The following is a 20619-nucleotide window of genomic DNA, read 5'->3' as shown; positions in this document are numbered from 1 at the left end:
AAAGACCAATTTTATTAACATAATCCAGACAACAGGCTTCATACATCAGAGAGCACAGTCATTCCCAGGAGACAAAAAGTCCTGGAAAGACACCTGATGATACAGAATCCTGAGGCACAGAGGGGAAAAACATCCTTCCTTGCCCTGACATTCTTTGCCAAACTCCTGAGCCCAAGCGAAGCACGGCTCAGTGATTCACAGTGCGAGTAAGGTCACAGAGAATCAATAAACCATTGCATTTCATATCAGCAGTCCAACAGTCTTTCCAGTTATCCATGGATAAAGGCTTTGAAAGGTTTAGTGGAGTTTTCTGGCAAATCATGGTTTATTCTAGTGTAGACTTGAGACTGTCTAATCTAGGTGCTTCTCACTGCCCTTGATAAGGATGAAACTGATGCATTAGGAAAGTAGTTGTTTAAGTGATACGAATAGATGCTCTTATTATATGTACTTGTGGCCCTGGTCAGTCCTCTCTGGGTCTTCTCCTCTGATTTGTTATTTTTACAATTAAGAATCTGAAGTTTAGAGAAGTTAAGTGGCCAGGTCACAGCTACACAGCTAATGAATGTCAGGGTCTGATCTGGAATCCAGGCCCCATTAGAGGACCTTTGACACACACTAGACTATGTGTCTACTTGGAACCAGCACAGAAGAAGAGGGTGAGTCATTCTTGCTCTTGGTTTCTAAAGCACCTTCTGCAAGTGATCTCTGGCCATGAGGGCTGTTTATAGTAGGGCCTGGTTGGGACCCCTAACTAAGAGAAGCTAGATAGTCTGGGGATTGGGGAGAGAAGATAGAAAAGAGAAAGCCAATGACTTTATAACCGAGACTTTATCAGTTATAGAATAAAAGAGTTATCTCAGCCACTGCTGGTTATCACTAGGAATACCATGCTGGAATGAGAGCAAGGTGAGGTCAGCAGCCTCCCAACTGATTACAAGCATGAGGTCAGCTCTCAGGTCTCAAGAGAATTGCTGTAAATGATGAGTGGCTCACAGTCACTGACTTGGATAAAAAGAAAATTGGCTGGCTTCCCCTCTGCTTATCAGTGAGCTTGTGTATCAGAGGCTGGCTGAAAGGAGGGGGCAGGGAGTAGCCCAAGAGAGTTACAGATATCATCCCTGAAGGAGATGGCACCAGGTGATCCTGTGCCTCTCAGGGCCTCTGTGCCATACCTCCCAAATACTGGCCTCTCACCAGAAACCTAGTTTCTTTCTCCCCCTGTTTTTGCTCAGACAGTAGAATGATAAAGGTTGGAAGTCATCAGAGGTAGAATAGATGAAAGGTGTGGTGCACGTGATCCTTTATCCCAGCCAAACAGTTTTGGCTGAAACTTACCTAACTTGGGCACAGATTGTATCTTTGTATATTTGTGCATGTCTGTGTATTTATCTTTTAGTTTACCTTAATTCAGAGTAAAGTAGTCCCAGTGTTTGCTTTGTCTTATTTATATTGCTTTTGTTCTCATTTATATCCAATTATGTCTGTGGTTCATCAAGTAAAAAGCAAAATGTACACTCTCTATTCAGTGATGAAAGCGAACCCAGTCGGTGCTTGGTATAGACCTTGTCTGTGCTTATTACTGGATTGCATTTACTTGCTGAACTCAGATCCCTCCCACAAGACTCTAATGTTCGGAGATGCTTTATGGCGTTTGAACACCAGGGAAGTGCTGAAAGCATTAGATGAAAACAGAGAACTTCCCAAGCAGTGAGAGGCTGCCTGGTTTCCCACATAGCCCCTCTGTCACACTTATCTCTGGAAGGCTTTGTAATAACATCTGTCACTTTAACCACAAACATCCTTTAGTCAAGAAGCCCAGTTTTTCCCAAGGAAGGTGATTCTCTCGGGTGTGCCAACCTGGTCTGGTGACCTATTTCCCAACCTTGAATCTTCTAAACAAAGTTCACAACATCAGACTTGCTTACAAAGGGTTAGACTGAGACTAAAAGAGCAGAATCTCAGCATATAATAAAAGGAATTTTTATAGTTTTCACAGGTAGTCCAATAGAGAAGGGAGGAAGGATTTATGAAACGAAATTAATTTAGGAAAGATAGGTTAATTAGAGGCGCCTGGAGCCCCAAGGGCAAATGGCAGCCAATTCTCAGATGTGAGTAGTGCCTGTGCGTTTTTGAAAATACTGCTGGCTTATACTAATGGTGAGATGTTTTCTATTCAGTGTTTCCCCCTCTCCCATCATTATCCTTACTCTTTAATAAAATTCTACTGAATAAATCTACCTAACATAAATGACATATTGGGAAAACTGATTGAACAGGTTAATATTTGGATTAACATGGAATGGAGGGAAGTGAATGCCAGCCAGGGGCTGAGAGATGAGAGAGTTCAAGAATAGATCAGAGGAAGAACACTGAAACAAAAGATGATTGGGAGAAAGATAACCCATATCACCTCCTCCCCATCCTATGTCCCCATAGAGGACTCCCCAAATATATGGTAAAGGAATTGGTGTTTGGGATATTTTTTTAAATGTGGGTTTGGATATCCTTTTTAAGTGTTGCACTATAGGGTGACTCCTGCTGTCTGTCAAAGTGAGAGAATATCCAGGAGGTGATGTCTGCTTTATTTTTGTGCTGATACATCCCTTCCTTCATTTTTTTTTTTTTAAAGATTTTATTTATTTATTTGACAGAGAGAGATCACAAGTAGGCAGAGAGGCAGGCAGAGAGAGAGAGAGGAGGAAGCAGGCTCCCCGCTGAGCAGAGAGCCCGATGTGGGACTCGATCCCAGGACCCTGAGATCATGACCTGAGCCGAAGGCAGCGGCTTAACCCACTGAGCCACCCAGGCGCCCCCCTTCCTTCATTTTTAAAGACACAGTAGAATGCACACATGTAGCACAACAGAAAATAAATCCCTTTGCTGTGCCTGCAAACAGAGGTCGTCCAATAGAACTATTTTTGGTAATTGAGTTACCCTATATATTTCCAGCTCACTGGATGTTCTGCAAAACTGATATTTAGGTTTGCATCTTGTAGGCTCTTGGCTTCTAACTCCTTTTTTTGCATGTTGTTTGTTAGACAACTTGAGAACCAAATCTCAAAAAGTGAGGTTTATGAACAACCTGTTTCATCTTTGGGGTTTACGAACGAGTAATAAAAATGTCTGAGCTGGTTAGTCCCAGCTGAAGGACCCTGACTTATGCTTCCAGTTGACTGAGACCCCAAAAATCATTCACAGAAATTTAAATCATTTAGGGAGGTATTTGAGATATGTAGGTTTGGAGAACTGGAGGCCGAGGTCGTTAGTATAATCATTAAGGAAGTTGGCTTTGTAGTGAAGTAGATTTTGGTTCAAATCCTGGTTATTAATTGTATTCATCATGCTGCTTCAGTTCTTGAGTGTCAGTTTCTTCATCTGTAAAGGAGGCTAGGAATGCCGGGTTGGTCTTCAGAATGTAATGAAATGTACTTGGTATAGTTCCTGGCTTATACGAAGTACTCAACATCAGTAGCTGTTATTTATTATTGATTAGTTGTTTTTATTACACTTCTTATTACCATGTCAGGTTGAGAAAATTTAGGCCAATGGTGCCTTGACCAAGGGCATATAGTTAATTAGCTAGAGCCAGATCTGGCATTTAATATCCCAGCTGTGAATCCAGCTTTCATTCAATTACTTTGTGAAATTTCTCACAGCTCTTGCCAAGCTGTGGTTTAGTTCTGCCATACACACTTGTATGCTTACCTGGGAGACAAGATAATGCAGACAGACGTGGCCAAATGGGTCTGTGGAGCAGTAGTTGAATGGGGACATGCTGTGTCGGTGAGCTCATCATGGAGGCTTTCTTTCTGCCTTTTCTCTTCTGCCCTTCCCGTCGAAACCAAACACCCTCACCTGGAAACTATGCATCGTCCTTGAACACGATGCTCCACCACCCTTCCAACCCTACCTATGGCTGGAACAGCTGTTTACCTTCCTCAGACCTCTATTTAGCATTTTTTTTTAATGAAGGAGAATAGTGTGATGTAGTGGAAAGAACAGTGAGATTAGAACTGAGAAACGTAGTGTTTAGTTCTGGTATAGACACTCTTCACCATGACAATTTTCTAAAAAAGGGGGTTAGGTGAAGAAATCTTCCTTGAACTTCTAAATCTATGAAAAGGAGGAGGTGAAAACATGCTGAATATATAATATAGATCTCTCCTAATTGCTGTAGTGAATTTTTTTCAAACAAATGGAAACTTTTTACATTGGAAAAAAATTTAAATTCTATTAAATATCTGATTTTTTGGCTAACCTTTAAAATAGAATAAGCATAAGTGTATCTTTTTTTGTTTTGGTGGATTTTATTTAGCAAGTTAATAATTTCCTGCAAAAAACGAAGACTATAACCCTTTAGGCTGGGTTTTCTCAACTTTGGCACTGTTGACATCTGGGAGCAGATAATTCTTTTTGTGGATGCTGTCTTATACATTGTAGGATATCTGGCAGCATTCCTTCCCTCTACCTACTAGACAATTGTAGTACATGTCCCTTATCCCTAGGTGTGACAACCAAAAATGTCTCCGGAAATTGCCAAATACCCCTTGAGAGGTAGGAGGAGATAATACAACCCTGGTTGAGAACTTCTACTTGAGGCATATGTGTATGATAATTTGAAGGGAATGCTTTTCTCTGCTCTGAATCGTTGTATTTTTCAGTTGTATTAGTTGGGATAGAATAGATGGGGTTGCAGTAACAATTCTACATGTCATCAGCTTAGTGGACGAATTTTTTTTTTTTTTTTCAAGGCACCTGTCTTCCCTGTGGTGGTTGAATGGCTCAGTCTGCTTCCCTTTGGGTTTCATTATTACAACGTAGGCCTCTATGGTTGTGAAGACATAGTAAGAAAACACAGAATTCACAGCAGGTCTTATATACATTGACCTAGAAGAGCTGAAGCCCTCTTACATCCATAGTCCGTGATGACATCTAGTCACATGGCTCTTCTCAACTGCAGGGGGGCTGGAGAACATGAGGGAGCATGTGGAAGATTTGGTGAACATTACTATATCTACCACACCAAATATTTTTTTTTTGTCTTGGAGAGTTGGCTGCATATAGTGGAGGCCTAGAGGGAGTTTTCCGTTTATCTGTCATCTTTCGCCTTGCAAGAGTCCACTAATAACTAAAACAGAAAATGTTCTCAAGTACTTCTAAGTGCATTTGTCTTTATTAAATAGGTACTAATGCAAAGCATCTTGGTGATATTTTAGTTGCTTAACAGTTCTTAAAGTCCCACTGAACACCCCCACTCCCATTTTTTTTTTTTCAAATAAAAGTCTCTAGAGAAGCCCAGAATTTAAAGCAATTAAATACTGAACTGGAATGGTCAAAGTAGAGATGGTTCTTTGCCCTACCAAGCCTCCAAAAATCACAATGCCCAGTGGGATCACAGAGCACATTTTGCAAACCTCTGACCTACAGTATTTTAAACTATTTGTTCAGAATGAATATATGCTGTCCTATCTGGTTGTAATAGCTTTTCACAACTGCTGCTTGAAGAAAGGTAGTGGGAAGATATACATATGCATCCCTCCCTATAGGCTAGGATAGGTCTAATTTCTCCCTGAGTCCCTATTAGCAAAATTGTTGGAATCTCAACTGCCTTTGGCAGTTACTAGTGACAGACAAGGTGAAGGAACAGGTTACCAGGGATCCAGACAGCACCCTGGTACTCTTGCTGACCTTCTTGCTTCATGTTCCAAACCTTACCCCATCCATTGCCACCTCCTCCTCTTACATGTCCTTACTGTTCTTGGAAACATCTCTGTCTCTTAAGATGAGCTGCCCAAATTGGCATTTCCTCTTCCCCACGCCTCAGCATACCAATGGACTCCCTGAGAAACTCAGATTATCCCTCTACTTCTGGAGGGATCAAGGCATGTGCTTGAAGTCCATGTGGAAGCTATTCCTTCCCAGATATCCAGGACAGATTTGCTTCTGCCTTCTTGACCTGGCTTCATTACCAATCCTTATTAACTCTTCCCCTTAACTGAATACTGGATATTCTAGGTTAACTCTGTCTTTATGATCCTTGTCCTTTTGAGGGAACATTAGTAACAATGTCATTTGGCATACCATTTAGTTTAAAAAATGCCAAGCCTCTTGTTTGCTGTTGAAACTAGGTGATTTCTTTAAACTAATATAAAGCAAGATGCTTTATTTAGAATTTAGAATTCAGAATTAGAGAAGAAAGAATTTGTGCATCTGGGGTGAAATAGCATAAATGTTTAAGAGTATACATTTCCGCTACTGCTTTGGTTTAATACACTGATCTTGTGTATAAGCTGCTTGAACTTGAACACATTACTCAAGTCCGCTGCCTCCATTTTCTTATCCATAAAACAAGAATAATAATAGTACCTTGTTAGCTTATAATAATAAGTCTTAAAATGGTTACTGTTTGTGAGGTGCCTGCCTGGCTTAATTGGTGGAGCATGTGACTCTTGATCTTGGGGTTTTGAGTTTGAGCCTCATGTTGGGCATGGAGCCTATTTTAAAAAAATGACTATTTGTGAAGTGTTTAAATAAAATCCCAGCATATAGTATATGCTGCATTTAAGAGTTGCTAAATATGGATGCCTGGGTGGCTCAATTAGTTAATCATCTGCCTTCAGCTCAGTTCATGATCCCAGGGTCCTGGGACTGAGCCCTGCATTGGTCTCCCTCCTCAGTAGGGAGACTGCTTCTCCCTTTTCCTCTCCCCTTGCTTCTTCTCTATCTCACTCTCTCTCTGTCAAATAAATAAAATCTTAAAAAAAAAAGTTGTTAAATAAATTGATAAATATATTGCTATCCCCATTACAGCTCAGTCCTACTATACAAAATAAATCTGCTATACCCTGGAGAATCCTCAATAAAAGCAATAATTATGATTTTAGACAAATAACAGAAGCCAGTCAGAAAATCCTGATGTAACAGGTTAGCTCCTAAAGTAGGAGCTACTAGATTGATTGCCAACTCTTAACATTTAAAAGTGAATTTGCCAGTTGGTGTTCTTTTGTGAGGAAGAGCTTTCCCTTATTCAGAATGAAAGAATTTGACAATCACAACTTTATGAGATTCATCAACGGATGACTTACAAAAAAAGGTGAAAGTTTGGTGAGAAAGAGGAAGGACATTTGCAAAGTCTCAAATTATTTCCCCAGAGTTTATGTATCAGTTATAAAAGGAAGCATGGTAACTTATCAGTGGGAAGCCTTAGTAAACACTATGGTAACTAAGTTATCAAAGTTGACATTAGCTGTGGAACAAACTAACATGAGCTATATCTTGATGGGATCTAATGAGAAGAACACATCATGTGTAGTGTTCCTGGCAATTTTCATAAACTGATCTAATACTAGGAAATACCAGATCAACTCTAATTAAGAGACAAGCTATGAAATGACAGTCATCCATTCATCCGAGATGTTGCTGTCATGTAGACAAAGACTGAAGAACTTTATTCAGTGTCTTAAAGGAGATTAAAAGGAAGTGACAACTAAATGCCATGAGTGATCCTGAACTGATTCTGTATGGGGGAGGGGGAGAGGGAGATTGCAGTAAAGGACATTATTATGTTAGTAGGTGAAATCTGAATATGGATTGTGAATTAGATGATATTATACCAGTGTTTAATTGTCCTGATTCTGATAATTACACAGTGGTTATGTAAGAACATAGCCCTGTTCTTAAGAACACTGAAGTGTTTATAGGTAAGGATGTGTGATGTCTGCAACTTACTGTCAGATGGTTCAGGAAAAAGAAAGAGACTTTGTGTTTGTGTGTGTGTGTGTGTGTGTGGACAGAATTATAAGACAATTGTTGCATAAATAGTAATAATGTATATTTCAGTAAAAGATATCTGAAACTTCTTGGTTACTGTTTTTGCAGTTTTTCCTGTACATTTGAAATTGTTTTAAATAAAAAAAAGTTTGAAAAAAGAAAAACTGCATAGGAAGATATATTACTGCTTCCTCCCCCCAAAAAACAATGCATTTATTATCTGACTCTTAAGGTCATTATGAACCTGGAAATTTAGTAGATTCCCAAGAACTACTCCAAATAGTCAAAGACATTACTAAGGATAAATGATTCTCTGCTTTGGGTTTAGAATCTAAAAAAAGGAAACCTTTTAAGTAATCTCTTGGATACCAGTGCTATTTGATGAATACTTTTTTTTTAAAGACTTTATTTATTTGGGAGACAGAGAGAGCACAAACAGGGGAGAGGTAGAGGGAAGGGGAGAAGCAGACTCTTTGCTGAGCTGGGACCCCAGCATGGGACTAAATCCCAGGACCTGGAGATCCTGACTTGAGCCAAAGGCAGATGCTAACCATTTGAGCCACCCAGGCACTGCTAATGAAAACTTTGCAGATGCAGTTTTTTTCTTGTTGAGTTAAAAACATCTTCATGGGATTTTACTCCATGCATGAGGCTGGTATGGGGTCCATCTGGTGATGACAATGAATGTGTGTCATACCAGAGAAAATCACCCCAGGAAGAGAGGAGTGGTTGGCATTAATTATAGCTAAGGTATCATAATGATGTACACAAGAACTTATTCTGAGTGCCCTCCCTCATTCAGAAGTCTATCGCCTGTGGACTGCTTATTTGCCTTGTGAACATGCCTTTTCCCTGACTGTGCACAAAGTCCAGCAAAGACACTGGGACATCCTCACAGACCATGCATTGACTCAGCAGATACCCTCAGCTGGTACTCAGGTTAAATAATTTTGAAAAGAGAAGACAAAAAGTTTTATTTTTTTAATAATGCCTCCGCCTTCCGAGAATAGAGAGGAGAGAGGGTCTTTGTAGCTGAAGAGGCATTTGCTTCCTGACTTAGGAGTTAGTATATTCAGTATGAAGATATAGGCAATTTCTGTACAAATTGATTTGGGGGCTAGCAGGAGGAGGAAGTTCCTGGAGCAGAGAACTAGCAGGCAGGAAGGCAGGCAGATCTGTATCCTCAGGTTACTGAGTGCTCTGCACTTCTTAAGGGTGCTAGCTGGCTCTCCTATAGAGCCCTCGAGGGGCTGATTGGTATTTCTGTAGGGAAACTCTCTCCATATTAACACAAATCTCTTGCCACATCCAGAGGAAGAAAAAAATGAAAGTTTTTATCTGTGGATAGAAGGCACTGTCCTCCTAAAATAAATTACTCCTCCCCACGCAAGTATTAAAGAATTTCGTTAAGATAGCAACTTCGTAAAGTTTTCAGCAAATACTCCCAAGCTTCTGGGGCCTTGCTGGATTTGGGGGGTGACTGTTTTGGCCTGCTTCATCGATCTGGAATCCAAAAATTTACTTCTCGGAAAAATCACACAGTTATCTTCATGTGCAATTATTCCCACTACCTTTGATTGGTTCATTCTCCACTTTATGATTGCCTTGACCTGTTCAACATTTTAGTCAGTGTCTACACTTTACTGTCTGATCCCCCTGGCTACTGATGCTATCCACTGAGAAATGCTTGGAAACGCATTCCATACCACCGCTGGCCTCCAGGTCGGAGGTACCAGGATTTGTTAGACACTTTGGTCCCCCATCTGAATACGTGTCCCCACACAGGCAGAATTACTAGGCATTAACTTCCCCTGATACCTATTAAACAAAAGTCTCAGAGTGGCTGTCTTTGTCCCATCTGCAGTGTAGCTAGCGTAACGTGAAGATTTCCCAAACCATCAGCATTTGAACTGAATAATTCTGTCTAATCCCTTATTCCCGTGAAAAGGAAAGCGATTATTTTGGTCTTTTCCCGTAAAGTAATCATTTAATATGATACTTCACAGCCTTATCAGCACAGCTTAACATTAAGTACGTATGAATGAACTGCATTTGCATTGAGTATGGAGAAAGAGCTTTCATGCTAGTGCTGTGGCCTTGGCATGGCACCTCCCAATGGTTAATCATGCATTGACTAGTGTGCAGCTTGTCCCTCACCTGCTGAGGGACATAGCCTTAGATTAGTGTAGATATTCAGCCAGGCAGCAATTTGCTATGGGCCTAAGAAAAGCTACATTGTCTGTACAGGAAATGACCCTCACTTAGAAGCATTTTATCACAAAGTGTGTATGGATGTTTGAAAAATTACTCATTAATGTACATCCTCAAACTGTTTCCTCTTTCTTTTCTCTTAAACACCTCTTCCCTGCCCCAGATCAGAAAGGGCCTTTTAGCTGGTGAATGCCTGCCACAGTCGGAAGCAATTTACCATCACTAGACGATGTCAGTGGACTGATAAGTAGGCTGTTATTAGTACTGTGCTGATAGCACGCTCTAGCTCTGCCTTTTTGGGACTGTTGATAACTTTGGGTATGAGCAGGGAATGAGTCCTTTATGTTGTTGTTTGTTCTAATCCCACAAGGACTTTTTATTTTTTCTGGTGTTATTTAATCTGTAATTCTCATTACAGCTTCATTCATTCAGTCAGTCACCTGAGGTATTGTAGAATGTTAGGCATGTACTAGGTCTTACAATGATTTAAAGTTCACTGATTCGTGGAACTTGTAGAAAAACAGATCAGAGTGGTACATGCTATTGTCAAGAAGAGGAGGCTTACCGAAGCCCTGCTTGGATCCCTGTTGTATCTTCGTCTCCCTGCTGCTACATATACTTTAATTCCCACCAGTCAAGTGACACCCCACGTATCTTCCATCAATGACTTTCCACGTGGCCAAATTTATCTTGTTGAGCATGACTTTTGAGGCTACTCTAAGCTCTCACCCCTGAATTATAGCCCTTGTTTGGTCATAATGTATTCTTATGGAAACTTGTCTTGGTGTTTTTGTTGGAATTTGAATTTTGTGCCATTATTTATCATTTTAAATTCTGTCTTCCCAGTTAGATTACAAGTTCCTTCAGGGCAAAGACTTACTTTGTGCCTCTCAGAATTTATCATGGAAGAAGCATGGTTCTGAATTTTAGGAATCTGAGTTCTAGTCTCAATTTGACAACTAACTGGCTTTGTGACTACTACAAGCCAGCAATTTAATGTCTTGAGTTTTAAAATTTTTAATATAAAAATGTGATGTTTGGATTTGGTCAATTTCACAGTCCCTTTAAATTCTAAAGTCCAGGGAGTTTACCACACAGCACTTAACTCAGTTTGTAGAACAGTGCCTTAAATGTAGCAGGCACTCAGTAAGCATCTGAAAAAAAATTGAAATATAGTTCATTATTGTCAAGGGCACTCAGATGTGGTTGACTTGGATAGGCCATTATTTTTCAAAAGGAACCCTAAAATGTTGGGAATGTATAGTTGACCCTTGAACAACACAAATTACAAATGGTTTTTTTTCAATAAATACAGTATGGTACTGTAAATGCATTTGCCTTATGGTTTTGTTAATAACATTTTCTTTTCTCTAGCTTACTGTATTGAAGGAATACAGTAGATCATACCCATGACGTACAAAATATGTGTTAATTGACTGTTTCTGTCATACGTGAGGCTTATGGTCAACAGTGCACTATTGATAGTTAATTTTGAGGGAGTCAAGAGTTGTACATTTTTTGACTTTCGATTTTTGGACTGCATGGGGGGGTTGGTAACCCAAACACCTATGTTGTTCAAGGGTCAACTGTAGTTTATACTAAGGTATTTACTGATAGGAATCAATGGTTTTCCTTCCAGTGGTGAACTATGGAATCAAATCCCAGACCTGCTCCTAATTAGCTATGTGTTGTTGAACAAATTATTTAATGTCTCTGACTCTTAGTTGATTTATCTTATTATTCATAAAATTATGAGTACTGTTTTCCTTATTGAACTGTTACAAAGACAAATCTTAGCTGCTACCTTGAACTGATGTAGAAATGGAAGTTAGATATATGCATCATGAAGTAGGTATTAAATTTTTGAATTTTATCTCGAAGCTTGGGATAATTTAGCCAAGAGTCTTAAAGAAACTGTGGCAAAAGTTTTACAATAAGTCCTGAATTTTCCAGAAGAGGTATTTCAGGATTCTAGAACTTCATTAAAGCAACATGGCTGTCTTGACTTTTTTTGGGGTGGGCTTGTCACTCTTTAGTAGCCTCATAACTTTGTAGGGTGGATTGACAAATAGAAAAGCAGTAAAGTCTAATCAACCAGTATTATTCCTTAGCAGAAAACTTTCATGATGAGTTGGTGGGCAAAAGCATTGGAAATAATAGCTGTGTATCCCTTTACATAAGGATTGAAATATCTGGGAATGTAATATTACTGCATTTGTGCTCCTTTCCCCTACCAGCACAATTAGTGGATTGGAATCTGATTTCATTGCCTGGAATCCTCCTGAGATCTTTTACTTTCTACTCCTCTATGGTCCCAATTCCCAAGCAATCATAATCAGAAAGGCCAATTTACTTGAAATGAATATATAGCTTGTTTCAAAACTAAGTGTAATTGGTTATTGGATTGTCAGTCTCTTCCATTTGTGTGGCTGCAATTTTCACTATTAAAAGTCTACTATTAAAATAGCTTCTGTCCATTTATATTAGAATGCAAGGTTTGCATTTAATAGTCTTCAGGGGAAATGCCTGGCACTTACTGAATTACCCAGTAGGACCATTTGGGTACTTGGTGTCCTGGAGTCATCAAACTGCCTTCTTGGGAAACAGCCAATCATCCCCCAAATAATAGAGAAGCCAGATTCCAGGGCTAGTAGTAATAAATATTTAAAAGAATGAAACACATTATATTTAAGGGGAAAACTACCCTTCGGGCTTTTTCCCTGGAAACTTTGGAAGTAATGACCAAATTAAAGCAACAGTTTTACAAACAAACAAGTCTACTTTCTGGAGATGTCATTTTAATCACAGTATATTGAAGAGAACATGTAGACATTAGCCAAATACATGATTTCTCCTTATGGACTTCTCCCTTCTATTTAATAGTGATGGCTGATGCACAGCCCTGAAACCTGGAGTTTGTTTTGTTGAGGAATGTTTGGAACTAAATGGTTGCTTCATTATTTCCTTAAATTGCCAGCAGGTGATCTTCAAAAGACATGGAGACTCAATTATAATAGAAGAGCATGCAAAGCTAAAAGATTCATGCTCATATAGGAGTCCATTCTTATCTTCTTCCTTCTATCTGTGACTGTTCCTTGATCACAGCTTTTCTATAATACCTTTCCCTCCTCCATCTTCTGGCTAGCTTCATTCTGACCTTTTTTGAGTCAATTCATTAAATGTCTATTGACAGAGGAAGACAAATTCAAATCACACATCAGTGGATCTGCCATTAAGATTCTTCATTCTATCACTGACTGGACTGTGAAAAGAAGCGTTAAGCCATAAGTTCAAGGCATAGTGACGCTTGGCTAACTGGCCCATCAAGAATGTGAGGTCCTTGGTCTTTTTGTGGATTTTCTTTTGGGATAACGGTTGCAATGCTATGGAAGGGCTCTGAGTAGACTTCTGCAGTTCTCATACTTTCAACAAGAGATGAACAATGGAATAAAGAGAACATGCACAAAAATGAGGAGACTTCATTGGGAATCACTGGCTGTTTTCCAGCATCGTTGGCTAGTCAGATGGCCTTTTGGTATGCCTTCTGTGCCCCAGTGAAGGAGATCCAGGCTCTATCCATACAATTCTGAGTGAAAGAAAGGGAGCATCTGGAGCTAACTGAGTTTAGAGACAGACCTTACTGATACGGTAGAGGGTCTTAAGTCCTCAGAGGGTCCCTGACAGAATCTAAGGGTTTGGTAATTTTAGTGACTTAGTTTTCAAACCTAAGAGTATAGCTTTTTGTTTTTATCAGTAGTAAGAAAGAATGTCCTACAGAAACAGCTTCATGGTTACTTTTGATTTCAGTGCTAGATCTGAAAACATGGGCTAACAATCTCTGGTCCTCTTAGCAACCTGTCCTAAATCTGCCATCTGCAAATTAATTGTTTCTTGGCTTTTGGACTAACATTATGGCATTATCAATGAAGTACTCTTTTGAAATTACTTCTTTTTGTGATGTGTAACATCTTCTGAGGTAATAAACCTGCTGTGTTTATTAATCATGGAATTTTTCTCCGTACTCTTAAATTGGGCTTTTTAAAATGTTGAGGGTAAACTCTGCATTCTTGCTAGCCAAACCCATTACAGTTTGAGACTCTGGTATATTTTCTTAAAGGCTTTGTCTTTCCAGACTGAATAATACTATTTCTTGGTCTGTTCTCATAAAGATGTTCCTTGTCCCATTTAATAGCTCTTCTCTGGTTGTCTCCATGCCAGTTCTTGGTTTTCTTGACCTATAATGACCAAGTGATACTCATGACTTCAGGTGTGGGTAAACCATGTTTCCATGGATGGGATGGATTAGGTTTTCTGTTCTGTTTCCAGTACTCTTTCTGATGATGCTCAGTGTTCTGTAGCCTTCTCAGCCACAAGAGCACATTGTGCTGATTTCTTAAAGTCTACAGTATGACTCTTTTCTGAGTCATAATTGTTCAGATTATTTTGAGAGTAAGGTACACTTCTATCCTTTGTTTACCTAACTTCTGTTGCTGCTGAAACACTGAGTAATTACCAGGGATCTTTGAAATTACCGTAGGAAAACCTCAACCTATTGATCCCAGATTTATTTTCGCCTGTACAATGTTCTTATTTTAATTGAATCATTTTTTCCATTACTAGCATTTGGTCTTCTAAAGGAGTGAGGTTTCACAGTAGGAAACACTTTATAGATGGCCTGGAAGTCAAAATTTTTTAAAAGTTCATATATTAAAGCAATACTTGGACCCCATTGGTATTTTGCTCTCCATAACGTATTAATGTATAATGTGTCCATTAAACCTATAAATATATAAACATTGTATGTTTAATGTTCCACTGAAGACAGAAATGGGATTTTGTGCAAATGAAGTCTGTTCAGGGCAATGTTAAATTCTTTATAGCTGAGAACCTCAGTGTTACCATCACAAGTCAAAGAAGGTGACTCTATTGACATTGTGAAAATAATAGCATGATGCCTATGGGGATATTTGGAGATCTTTGAGAATAAGGAACAATTTAGATTTGATTTATGACAATATCAAAGGAATGGGGCAAACAAAATTTACAGACTAGTTAAGGCAGTATCACATACTAATTAACAGAAGGGCTGCCTGGGTTCAGACTTAAGTTAAACTCTGACTCCACCACATACAGGCACAATGACCTTGGGTGAATATGTTGAACTTTTAAAGTCTGTTATCCCATCTGCATCTTGAGGATAATAACAATACAGGCATACCTCATTTTATGTGCTTTGTAGATACTACATTTTTTACAAATTGAAGGTTTGTTGCAAACCTGGGTTGAGTCTATTGGCACCATTTGCCCAACAGTATTTGCTCACTTTGTGTCTTTGTGTCACATTTTGGCAAGTATTTCATACTTTTTCAGTATTATATTTGCTATGGTGACCAGTGATCTTTGATGTTACTATTGTAATTGTTTTGGGGTACCACAAACTGTGCCCATATAAGACAGCAAAGTTAATAAGTGTGTGTTATGACTGCTCCACCAACCAGCTCTTACCCCATCTCTCACCCTTCCTTAGGCCTCCCTATTCCCTGAAACACAACAGTGTTGAAATTAGGTCAGTTAATAACCCTACAATAGCCTCTAAGTGCTCAAGTTAAAGGAAGAGCTGCATTTCTCTCACTGTAAATAAAAAACTAGAGGGGCGCTTGGGTGACTCCGTTAGTTAAGCCTCTGCCTTCAGATCAGGTGATGATCCCAGGACCCTGGGATCCAGCCCCATGTGAGGCTCCCTGTTCTGTTGGGAGTCTGCTTCTCCATCTCCCTCTGCTGTTACCCCTGCTTGTGTGTACTCTCTCTCTTGCTCTCTCTCTTAAATGAATAAAATCTTTAGAAAAATAAATAAATCAGCAACTAGAAATGATTGCACTTAGGAGCACACGTCAAAAACTAAAAGAGAGGCCTCTGGCACCAAGCATCCAAGTTGTGACTGTAGATGCAAAGTTCTTGAAGGAAGTTAAAAGTGCTACTCCAGAGAACACATGAATGATAAGAAAGCAAAACAGCCTTATTGCTGATATGGAGAAAGTTTTAGTGGTGTGGACAGACCATCAACCCAGACACAATGTTCCCTTAAGTCAAAGCCTAATTCAGAGCAAGGCCCTGACTCCCTTCAAGTCTATGAAGGCTAAGAGAGTTGAGGAAGCTGCAAAAAAAGTCTGAAGCTAGCACAGGTTGGTTCATATGGTTTGTGGAAAGCAGCCTCCTCCATAGTATGAAAGTGGAAGGTGAAGCAGCAAGTAATGGAGAAGCTGCAGCAGGTGATCCAGAAGATCTAGATAAGATTTAATGAAGGTGGCTACACTGAACAACGTATTGTCAAGGTAGATGAAACCACCTTTCATTTGAAGAAGATGCCATCTAGAACTTTGGTAGCCAGAGAGGAGAATGCCTGGCTTCAGAGCTTCAAAGGATGGTGGACTCTTTTGTTAGTGGCAAATGCAGCTGGTGACTTAGAGTTGAAACCAGTGCTCAGTGACCATTCCCAAAACCCTAGGGCCTTTAAGAATTACGTTAAATCTGGGGCACCTGGGTGGCTCAGTTGGTTAAACATCTGTCTTCTGCTCAGGTCATGATCTCGGGGTCCTGGGATCGAACCCCATGTCAAACTCCCTGCTCAGTGGGGATCCTGCTTCTCCCTCTCCTTTTCCCTTCTGTTTATGCTCTCTCTCTGTCAAATAAATAAAATATTCGGGTGCCTGGGTGGCTCAGTGGGTTAAAGCCTCTGCCTTCGGCTCAGGTCATGATCCCAGGGTCCTGGGATTGAGCCCCACATCAGGATCTCTGCTCAGTGGGGAGTCTGCTTCCCCCTCTTTTTGGGGAGTCTGCTTCCCCCTCTTTCTCTGCCTGTTTCTCTGCCTACTTGTGATCTCTCTCTCTGTGTCAAATAAATAAATAAAAATCTTAAATCTTAAATAAATAAAATATTAAAAAACAAAAGAATTATGCTAAATCTATTCTGCCTGTGTTGTATAAATGGAACAGCAAAGCCTGGATGATAGGTCATGTGTTTACAACATGGTTAACTGAGTATTTTAAGCCCACTTTGTGACCTACTGCTCAGAAAAAAAAAAAATCTTTCAAAATATGACTGCTCATTGACAATCTACGTGGTCATGTAAGAGCTCTGATGATGTATAATGAGATTCGTATTTTTTTCATGCCAGCTATCACAACATCCATCTGCAGCGTATAGATCAAGGAGTAATTTTGACTTTCAAGTCTTAGTATTTAAGAAATACATTTTGTAAGGTGATAGCTGCCATTGACAGTGATTCCTCTGATGAACCTGGGAAAGTAAATTTAAAGGCTTTTGGAAAGGAGGTAACATTCTAGATGCCATCATGAACGTTTGTGATTCATGGGACAAAGTCAGAATATCCATATGAACAGGAGTTTGAAAGAAGCTAAATCTAACCCTCATGGTTGATTTGGGTGTGGGTGGTTTCAAGATTTCAGTGGAGGAAGTGACTGCAGATGTGGTGGAAACAGCAAGAGAACTAGACTTAGAAGTGAAACCTGAAGATGTGGTTGGATTGCTGCAATCTCATGATATATGTTGGACAGATGAGGAGGATAATGGAATCTATTCACAGTGAGGATGCTGTGAAGATTGTTGAAATGACAACGAAGGATTTAGAATCTTACATTAACTTAGTTGATAAAGTAGCAGCAGAGTTTGAGAGGGTGGACTCCAGTTTTGAAAGAAGTTCTGTGGGTAGCTACTGTACATAGCATTGCATTGATACAGAGAAATCATTTGTGAAAGGAAAAGTTGATTGATACAGTGGAGTTCATTGTCTTATTTTAAGAAATTGCTACAGCCTCTCCAGCCTGTAGTAATGACCACCCTAATCAGTCAGCAGCATGAACATGGAGGCAAGACCCTCCACTGGCAAAAAATGATTATGATTCACTGGCAGTTCAAATGATGGTTAGCATTTTTTAGCAAAAAGCCTTTTTTTATTTTTATTTTTTTAAATAGGCTCCATACCCACAGCATGGAGCTCAGTGTGAATCTTGAACTCACAATCCTGAGATCAAGACCTGAGCTGAGGTCAAGAGTCAGATGCTTTATCGACTGAGCACCCAGGTGCCCTTAAGTAGTTTTTAAATTAAGATATATACTTAAAAATATATATATATAATGCTATTATCTATTTAGTAGACTACAGTATAGTCTAAACATAACTTTTATATGCACTGGAAAACAAATTCATTTGACTCTATTGCAATGTTCACTTTATTACAGGGGTCTGAAATCAAACCTGCAATATCTCCAATGTATGCCTGTGCTTATGTCATAGGTTGTCATGAAGATTAAAAAGAAAAAGACAGAATATGTATAAAACACTTAGCATAGTATCTGGCATATAATAACTGCTGAATATACTAGCTATAATAGTAGTAGTTACTGGTACTACTATTTTAATTGTGGGACCTCGGGATTTCTCAGTAAAACTAATTATTGAAGTTTATCAGCTGTGGTAGACTATATTATAGGTAATTGAATTAATGCTCAAATGCTTGAAAATTGAGGAAAAATGTTCTCCAATTACTATTTTATGTGTCAAAGTAAATTATAATTAAAGTTGATAGAGAAGAGACAAACACATAAAACATTACTACAGTGTAAGATAAGGGCTGTCTTAAAGGTACGAAAAATGGCTAGGATCCCCAGTAGTTATTGTGGATAGCTATGATTTTTGAGATTTATTTTTGCTACTAGTGCCCACATATTTCTTTGGGTAACCACCCTTAAGTGATCTTGACTCCAAAGTTGGGTTACTTAACCATGTCATGCCAATCAAAGTATTGTGTTCTGTTCACCTTTATAATTATTTCAAAGAGGGACACATCACTATGAAAATCAGGCATAGAGCTTGGGTTGAACTTCTGGGAGAGATTCTTTTTATTCTTTCCCAGACTTGGAATTATGAGGATGGAAGCCTGGCATTACTGGCCTCCATATTGACATAATGAGGAAAGATCCTGTTTGCCAAGAGAAACAACACAGAGGACCAGAGCACAGAAGTTGGAGAGACCAGGTCCTGATGACCCTGAAATCTCCAGCTATTCATCTCTTCATGCTCATGTTGCCTTAAGTTGGGGTTTTGATTGTCTGCAATCAAGAAATCCTTGGCATGTAATACTTAATTTTACTTAGACAATTAAGGAATGTTCTGTAGGAGTTGATTCTAATGTCATAGGAGAATATGGAAGAGAGGAAATCCAGAAATGGGCAGTCTTCTTTTTATTTTTATTTTTTATTATAATTTTTTATTTTTTTATTATAATTTTTTATTTTTTTATTAACATATAATGTATTTTTAGCCCCAGGGATACAGGTCTGTGAATCGCCAGGTTTACACACTTCACAGCACTCACCATAGCACATACCTTCCCCAATGTCCATAACCCAATCACCCTCTCCCTACCCCTTCCCTGCCCCAGGCAACCCTCAGTTTGTTTTGTGAGATTAAGAGTCTCTTATGGTTTGCTTCCCTCCTGATCCCATCTTGTTTCATTTATTCTTTTCCTATCTCCCAAACCCCCCACCTTGACTCTCAACTTCCTCATATCAGGGAGATCATAGATCATATGATAATTGTCTTTCTCTGATTGACTTATTTTGCTCAGCATAATACCCTCTGGTTCCATCCATGTTGTTGCAAATGGCAAGATAGAAATGGACAGTCTTCTAAAGCAAATGGAATAGCAGGGTCAAGGCACAGATGTGTAAAAAGACTTGTTTGAAGAAAACCTCAGCATGGAGGAAACTTGTAACTCTCTGACAGTAATGCTTGGACCAGCCAGTGTCCTCTTCTTTGTGGGCCTCTTGGTATGGTTTAAAGAAAATGAGCTTTAGAGAAGTTTAAATCTAGGATATATCAGTTATTAAGTGGGTAAACTTAGGCAGTTACCCAGTCGCATTGAAACTCACTTTCCCATGAAAGTGAGTTCGCTATGATAATAAAAAACACCTACATTCTATAATTTTTTGAAGATTAAGTTAAAATGAAGTATGGAAAGCTTTTAAAACAGTTCCTGCCTGCCTGGAACATAGGTACTCTATAGACATATGGTCTATACTGACTTCTAATCCTTGCTAGTGGAGGAATGATATCTTCTGATCAGCTTAATATGAAATGGAAAACTTGCTGGAAACCTTTATAGAGATTTTTGGTCCAATTTCTTGTCTTACAGTTGAGTATGCTAATCACAGATATTTCTCTGATGAGTAAGGCTCTCTTTCTCTGCCCTTACATGATTCTTTTGAGCAGCAGATGATAATTTTTATAGTGTTGTAGGTGCGGATTATTGAGCAGAAATCTCTAATGACTCTTATATTCCAAAACCATGAAATTTCCAAACCAAAATTATAATAGGCATTTTTATCCTTGTGTCTTGCCTGCCTCTGATAAAAACAAATAATAAAGTAGAAATCTGGCAGAGGGCCCAGAATCAGTTGCATACTAATTAATCCAGGTTTTACTATTATCAGTTTAATTTTCTTTTTAATCATTTTTGTCTGATATAGACAAAAAGATAAAAAATCATCACTCATGTAGTGTTATGTACAGAAAACTGTCCTTTTGTGCTTTTTTATTTTTTAATTTATTATTA

Source organism: Mustela nigripes, unplaced genomic scaffold (genome assembly GCF_022355385.1).
Source record: "Mustela nigripes isolate SB6536 unplaced genomic scaffold, MUSNIG.SB6536 HiC_scaffold_75, whole genome shotgun sequence".
In the NCBI taxonomy this organism is placed as follows: Eukaryota; Metazoa; Chordata; class Mammalia; order Carnivora; family Mustelidae; genus Mustela; species Mustela nigripes.
Note: the sequence above shows the minus strand (reverse complement) of the source record.